Here is a 6,899-nt window from a genome sequence, read left to right as displayed (position 1 = left end):
TTCTTAGTTTTTCGCCGGGCGTCGCAATGCTATTTGAATAAACCTTTTGCCCGTTTGCGTTCTCGTCGGGGCCGGGCCGGGCCGGGGTGCGCTGCCCGCACTACCGCGCGCGCGGGGGCGACACCGAGCGCGCACCCGAGGCGCCCCGAGCACACAGGCCACGGTGCAACCCGGGCGTTGTGCGCGCACCCCGGTGCGCCCGAGGTGCTGCGCGCGCACCCAGGTGAAATCGGTGTGCACCTCGGCCAGTGCGCGCTCGGTCGAGTCGCGCACGTTGGCCAAGGTGCACGGTGATGTTTCTTACTCTAAGGTTCCGCACCAGACGCCCGGGACAGGTGAGCGAAGCTGGGCGGGGCCGGGTGCGCGGCCGGGGCAGGTGCACGCAGCTGGAGAGAGCTTTGGAGCACACCAGAGGTGCGCACCTTGGAGCACACTTCGGAGCGCACCAATGATGCGCTCCATTCAAAAGTTTCCTGAAAAGGCAAAAAAAGTTGAGATTATAGAATTTCCCACTTGAGAGATTGTAAAAAAAAAAAATTTAAAATGAAGGAAACGCGGGTGCCAAGGTGTGCGCGCCCGGGTGCGCAGCCCAGCCAAGGTGTGCGCACCAAGGCGCCCACCCTGGCGAAGGTGCACGCAAGGTGCGCACCCGAGGCAAACCGGACAATTAACCCAACTTTCGACTTCGCGCGCACCTGCGCACCTTGGAGCGCACTTCGGAGCGCTCCTTGTTGCGCACCAATCTTGGGCACCTCGGAGTGCACCATGGCGCCCACCAAGGTGCGCACCCGGGGCAAACCGAGCTCCGACTTCGTGCGCACCTTGGAGCGCACGAAAGGTGCGCACCATGGCGCCCACCAAGGTGCGCAGCCCAGCCAAGGCGTGCGCATCAAGGTGCGCACCCTGGCGAAGGTGCGCACCCGGGGCAAACCGAGCTCCGACTTCGTGCGCACCTTGGAGCGCACAAAGGGTGCGCAACCCAGCCAAGGTGTGCGCACCCCGGGCAAACCGAGCTCCGAATCGTGCGCACCTTGGAGCACACTTCGGAGCCCTCCTTGGTGCGCACCGATGTTGCGCACCTCGGAGCGCACCCGGGGAAAACAATGCAATTAACCCGACTTTCGACTTCGTGGGCACCTCGGAGCGCTCTCGGGTTCGCACCTCGGAGCACACCGAGGTGCGCACCTTTGATGCGCTGCCTTCACCAATTTCCAGAAAAGGCAAGAAAACATTGAGAAGGTGTGCGCACCGAGGTGCCCACCCTGGCGAAGGTGCACGCGAGGTGCGCACCCGGGGCAAACCGGGCTCCGACTTCGTGCACGCCATGCTGCGCACCTTGGAGGGCCATGGTGCGCACCTTGGAGCACACTTCGGAGCGCTCAATGGTGCCCAACCCAGCCAAGGTGCCCACCGCGGCGAAGGTGCACGCGAGGTGCGCACCCGGGGCAAACCGGGCTCCGACTTCGTGCACGCCGCACCTTGGAGCACACTTCGGAGCGCTCCTTGGTGCGCACCAGGGCGCGCAACCCAGCCGAGGTGCCCACCCCGGCGAAGGTGCACGCGGGGTGCGCACCCGAGGCAAACCGGGCTCCGACTTCGTGCACGCCATGGTGCCCACCGCGGCGAAGGTGCACGCGAGGTGCGCACCCGGGGCAAACCGGGCTCCGACTTCGTGCACGCCGCACCTTGGAGCACACTTCGGAGCGCTCCTTGGTGCGCACCAGGGCGCGCAACCCAGCCGAGGTGCCCACCCCGGCGAAGGTGCACGCGAGGTGCGCACCCGGGGCAAACCGGGCTCCGACTTCGTGCACGCCATGGTGCCCACCGCGGCGAAGGTGCACGCGAGGTGCGCACCCGGGGCAAACCGGGCTCCGACTTCGTGCACGCCGCACCTTGGAGCACACTTCGGAGCGCTCCTTGGTGCGCACCATGGTGCCCACCAGGGCGCGCAACCCCGCCGAAGGTGCACGCGAGGTGCGCACCCGGGGCAAACCGGGCTCCGACTTCGTGCACGCCGCACCTTGGAGCACACTTCGGAGCGCTCCTTGGTGCGCACCAGGGCGCGCAACCCCGCCGAAGGTGCACGCGAGGTGCGCACCCGGGGCAAACCGGGCTCCGACTTCGTGCACGCCATGGTGCGCACCAGGGTGCCCACCGCGGCGAAGGTGCGCACCCGGGGCAAACCGGGCTCCGACTTCGTGCACGCCGCACCTTGGAGCACACTTCGGAGCGCTCCTTGGTGCGCACCAGGGCGCGCAACCCAGCCGAGGTGCCCACCCCGGCGAAGGTGCACGCGAGGTGCGCACCCGGGGCAAACCGGGCTCCGACTTCGTGCACGCCATGGTGCCCACCGCGGCGAAGGTGCGCACCCGGGGCAAACCGGGCTAGGACTTCGTGCACGCCGCACCTTGGAGCACACTTCGGAGCGCTCCTTGGTGCGCACCATGGTGCCCACCAGGCCGCGCAACCCAGCCAAGGTGTGCGCACCAAGGTGCACGCGAGGTGCGCACCCGGGGCAAACCGGGGTCCGGCTTCGTGCACGCCGCACCTTGGAGCACACATCGGGGCGCTCCCGGGTTCGCACCGGCGTTGCGCACCGTGGTGGGCACCTCGGAGCGCACCGTGGTGGGCACCTCGGAGCACACCAAGGTGGGCAGCGAGGTGCGCACCTTTGATGCGATGCCTTCACTAATTTCCATAAAAGGCAAAAGAAAACGAGATTTTAAAATTTCCGTTTTGAAAGATAGTGAGAAAAAGGGAATGCTGGTGCCATCTTGAGCCCGCCCTGGTGCGCAGCCCAGCCAAGGTGTGCGCACCAAGGTGCCCACCCTGGCGAAGGTGCGCGCCCGGGCAATTAACCCAACTTCCAACTTCGCGCGCGCCAGGGTGGGAGCGCACCCAACAACCGGGCCTGGGAAGAGCCAATGCGAGAAACCCCACCAAACGCTCTGACAAAAAAAGAGGGGGCGCTCCAGTAACCCCGCTTCGGAGCGCACCCTGGGCAAACCCAGCCAGGGTGCCCACCCCGGCCAAGGTGCAGGCGAGGTGCGCACCCGGGGCAAACCGGGCTCCGACAACGTGCACGCCGCACCTTGGAGCACACTTCGTAGCGCTCCCGGGTGCGCACCTCAGAGCACACCAAGGTGGGCAGCGAGGTGCGCACCTTTGATGCGCTGCCTTCACTAATTTCCAGAAAAGGCAAAAAAAAGAGGAGATTTTAAAATTTCCGTTTTGAAAGATAGTGAAAAAAACGGAACGCGGGTGCCATCTTGAGCCCGCCCGGGTGCACAGCCCAGGTAAGGTGCCCACCCTGGCAAAGGTGCGCACCCGGGCAATTAACCCTACTTCCGACTTCGTGCGCGCCAGGGTGGCAACCGGGCCTGGGAAGAGCCAATGCGAGAAACCCCACCAAACGCTCCGACAAAAAAAGAGGCGGCGCTCCAATAACCCCGCTTCGGAGCGCAGCCGGGGCAAACCCAGCCAAGGTGCCCACCCCGACGAAGGTGCACGCGAGGTGCGCACCCGGGGCAAACCGGGCTCCGACAACGTGCACGCAGCACCTTGGAGCACACTTCGAAGCACTCCCGGGTGCCCACCGGCGTTGCGCACCGTGGTGGGCAGCGAGGTGCGCACCTTTGATGCGCTGCCTTCACTAATTTCCAGAAAAGGCAAAAAAAAATGAGATTTTAAAATTTCCGTTTTGAAAGATAGTGAAAAAAACGGAACGCGGGTGCCATCTTGAGCCCGCCCTGGTGCGCAGCCCAGGCAAGGCATGCGCACCAAGGTGCCCACCCGCGGTGCACACCCGGGGCAAACCGGGCTCCGACTTCGTGCAGGCCGCACCTTGGAGCACACTTCGGAGCGCTCCTTGGTGCGCACCATGGTGCCCACCAGGGCGCACCCGGGGCAAACCGGGCTCCGACTTCGTGCACGCCGCACCTTGGAGCACACATCGGAGCGCTCCCAGGTTCGCACCAGCGTTGCGCACCTTTGATGCGCTGCCTTCACTAATTTCCAGAAAAGGCAAAAAAAAACGATATTTTAAAATTTCCGTTCTGAAAGATAGTGAAAAAAACGGAACGCGGGTGCCATCTTGAGCCCTTCCTGGTGCGCAGCCCAGGCAAGTTGTGCGCACCAAGGTGCCCACCCTGGCGGAGGTGCGCGCCCGGGGCAAACCGGGCTCCGACTTCGTGCACTGCATGGTGCCCACCAAGGCGCGCAACCCAGCCAAGGTGCCCACCGCAGCGAAGGTGCACGCGAGGTGCGCACCCGAGGTGCACACCCGGGGCAAACCGAGCTCCGACTTCGTGCACGCCGCACCTTGGAGCACACTTCAGAGCGCTCCTTGGTGCGCACCAGGGCGCGCAACCCAGCCAAGGTGCTCACCCCGGCGAAGGTGCACGCGAGGTGCGCACCCGGGGCAAGCCGGGCTCGGACTTCGTGCACGCCGCACCTTGGAGCACACATCGGAGCGCTCCCGGGTTCGCACCAGCATTGCGCACCTTTGATGCGCTGCCTTCACTAATTTCCAGAAAAGGCAAAAAAAAAAAAAAAACGAGATTTTAAAATTTCCGTTTTGAAAGATAGTGAAAAAAACGGAACGCGGGTGCCATCTTGAGCCCGCCCTGGTGTGCAGCCCAGGCAAGTTGTGCGCACCAAGGCACCCACCCTGGCCAAGGTGGGTCACGGGGTGGGTCCTAGGGTGGGTAACGGGGTGGGTACTAAGGTGCGTGCCAAGGTGGGTCATGGGGTGGGTGCCAAGGTGGGCACCAGGGTGGGTGTGCACACAACCCTAGCCAGGGTAGGTCACGGGGTGGTTGTCGGGGTGGGCGTCAAGGAGCCAAGGTGGGTGGCAAGTAGCCAAGTTGCGTGCCAAGGTGGGTGTCGGGGTGGGTGCCAAGGATCCAAGGTGGGTGCCAAGGAACCAAGGTGGGTGTCTGGGTGGGTGCCGAGGTGGGAGCCAGGGTGGGTCCCAAGGTGAGTGCAAAGGTGGGTGCCAGGGTCAAGGTGAGTGCCAATGTGGGTTCCAAGGTGCCAGGGTCAGGGTGAGTGCCAATGTGGGTTCAAAGGTGCTAAGTTGGGTGCGAGGTTGGGTGCGAGGGTGGGTGGGTGCCAAGGTGTGCTAGGTGGAAGCCCGGGTGGGTCGGCATCCCATGGGTGTCGAGTTGGGTGCCTGATGGGTGCTTCTTGTCAAGTTTTAGTCGTCGGGACTCATTTCGAGCCTTAGAGGTCGTTTCTTGTCCGGTTGCCCTGTCTTCGACCTGGGAACCCAATTTTGGTCCTCGGGTCCCATTTTTTTTTGTCTCGCATCCCACTTTTGGCCTGTGGCCTTTTCGGGGTCGATTCTCGTTTTGGGCATCAGAGCATGTTTCTTCTCCTAAAACCCAATATTTGTTTATTAAGTCTCGGAACACATTTTTGTTCTCGTGGACCCATCATGGGTCTTGGAACGCATTTGTGGTCCTTGGGTCCCATTTTGCATCCCGAAACTTGTGTTTTGGTGCTTGATCCCTATTTTGGGTGCCCACCTTGCACCAAGTGCGCACCCGGGGCAAACCGAGCGCCTTGGTGCACCGGGGCAAGATCGAGCGTGCACCCGAGGCGCCCCGAACATGCACCAAGGTGCACTCGGCCCACATGTGAGCGCAGGTCGTTGCGCCCGAGGTGGTGTGTGGGCACCGCGTTGCAGACGGGACACTGCACGCACACGACGCCCCGTCCAGGTGCACGCACGTAGGCCGGGCCGGGTGCACACCCGACGCCCTAGCAAGGTGCGCGCACCCGGGCAGGGCTCACACTTGGCGAACGGGGCGCACTTCGCGAGGGAGGGTGTGCACCTCGACGGGGGTGGGTGGCCGGGGTGGATTCGCACGTGGGTCGCGGTTTGCTAAGTACACACTGCGACAAGCTCATAACGGGTGCGATCATACCAGCGTTAGTGCACCGGATCCCATCAGAACTCCGCAGTTAAGCGCGCTTGGGCCGGAGTAGTACTGGGATGGGTGACCTCCCGGGAAGTCCCGGTGTTGCACCCTTTTTTAGTTTTTCGCCGGGCGTCGCAATGCTATTTGAATAAACCTTTTGCCCGTTTGCGTTCTCGTCGGGGCCGGGCCGGGCCGGGGTGCGCTGCCCGCACTACCGCGCGCGCTGCGGGGCGACACCGAGCGCGCACCCGAGGCGCCCCGAGCACACAGGCCACGGTGCAACCCGGGCGTTGTGCGCGCACCCCGGTGCGCCCGAGGTGCTGCGCGCGCACCCAGGTGAAATCGGTGTGCACCTCGGCCAGTGCGCGCTCGGTCGAGTCGCGCACGTTGGCCAAGGTGCACGGTGATGTTTCTTACTCTAAGGTTCCGCACCAGACGCCCGGGACAGGTGAGCGAAGCTGGGCGGGGCCGGGTGCGCGGCCGGGGCAGGTGCACGCAGCTAGAGAGAGCTTTGGAGCACACCAGAGGTGCGCACCTTGGAGCACACTTCGGAGCGCACCAATGATGCGCTCCATTCAAAAGTTTCCTGAAAAGGCAAAAAAAGTTGAGATTATAGAATTTCCCACTTGAGAGATTGTAAAAAAAAAAAATTTAAAATGAAGGAAACGCGGGTGCCAAGGTGTGCGCGCCCGGGTGCGCAGCCCAGCCAAGGTGTGCGCACCAAGGCGCCCACCCTGGCGAAGGTGCACGCAAGGTGCGCACCCGAGGCAAACCGGACAATTAACCCAACTTTCGACTTCGCGCGCACCTGCGCACCTTGGAGCGCACTTCGGAGCGCTCCTTGGTGCGCACCAATCTTGGGCACCTCGGAGTGCACCATGGCGCCCACCAAGGTGCGCACCCGGGGCAAACCGAGCTCCGACTTCGTGCGCACCTTGGAGCGCACGAAAGGTGCGCACCATGGCGCCCACCAAG

At 63.6% G+C, this 6,899-nt stretch overlaps 1 non-coding gene across 1 annotated transcript; it reads left to right on the top strand.

Annotated features, from left to right (window-relative positions):
- The first annotated feature begins 5,916 nt into the window (after positions 1–5,916).
- LOC131873396 (5S ribosomal RNA) lies at positions 5,917–6,035 on the top strand. The gene has a single exon (XR_009371354.1). It is a non-coding gene; the product is annotated as a 5S ribosomal RNA (ribosomal RNA).
- Positions 6,036–6,899: the final 864 nt, after the last annotated feature.

This window comes from Cryptomeria japonica, unplaced genomic scaffold (genome assembly GCF_030272615.1).
Source record: "Cryptomeria japonica unplaced genomic scaffold, Sugi_1.0 HiC_scaffold_1663, whole genome shotgun sequence".
Lineage (NCBI taxonomy): Eukaryota > Viridiplantae > Streptophyta > Pinopsida > Cupressales > Cupressaceae > Cryptomeria > Cryptomeria japonica.
The sequence above is the reverse complement of the archived record's forward strand: the minus strand, read 5'-3'. Positions and strand labels throughout refer to the sequence as shown.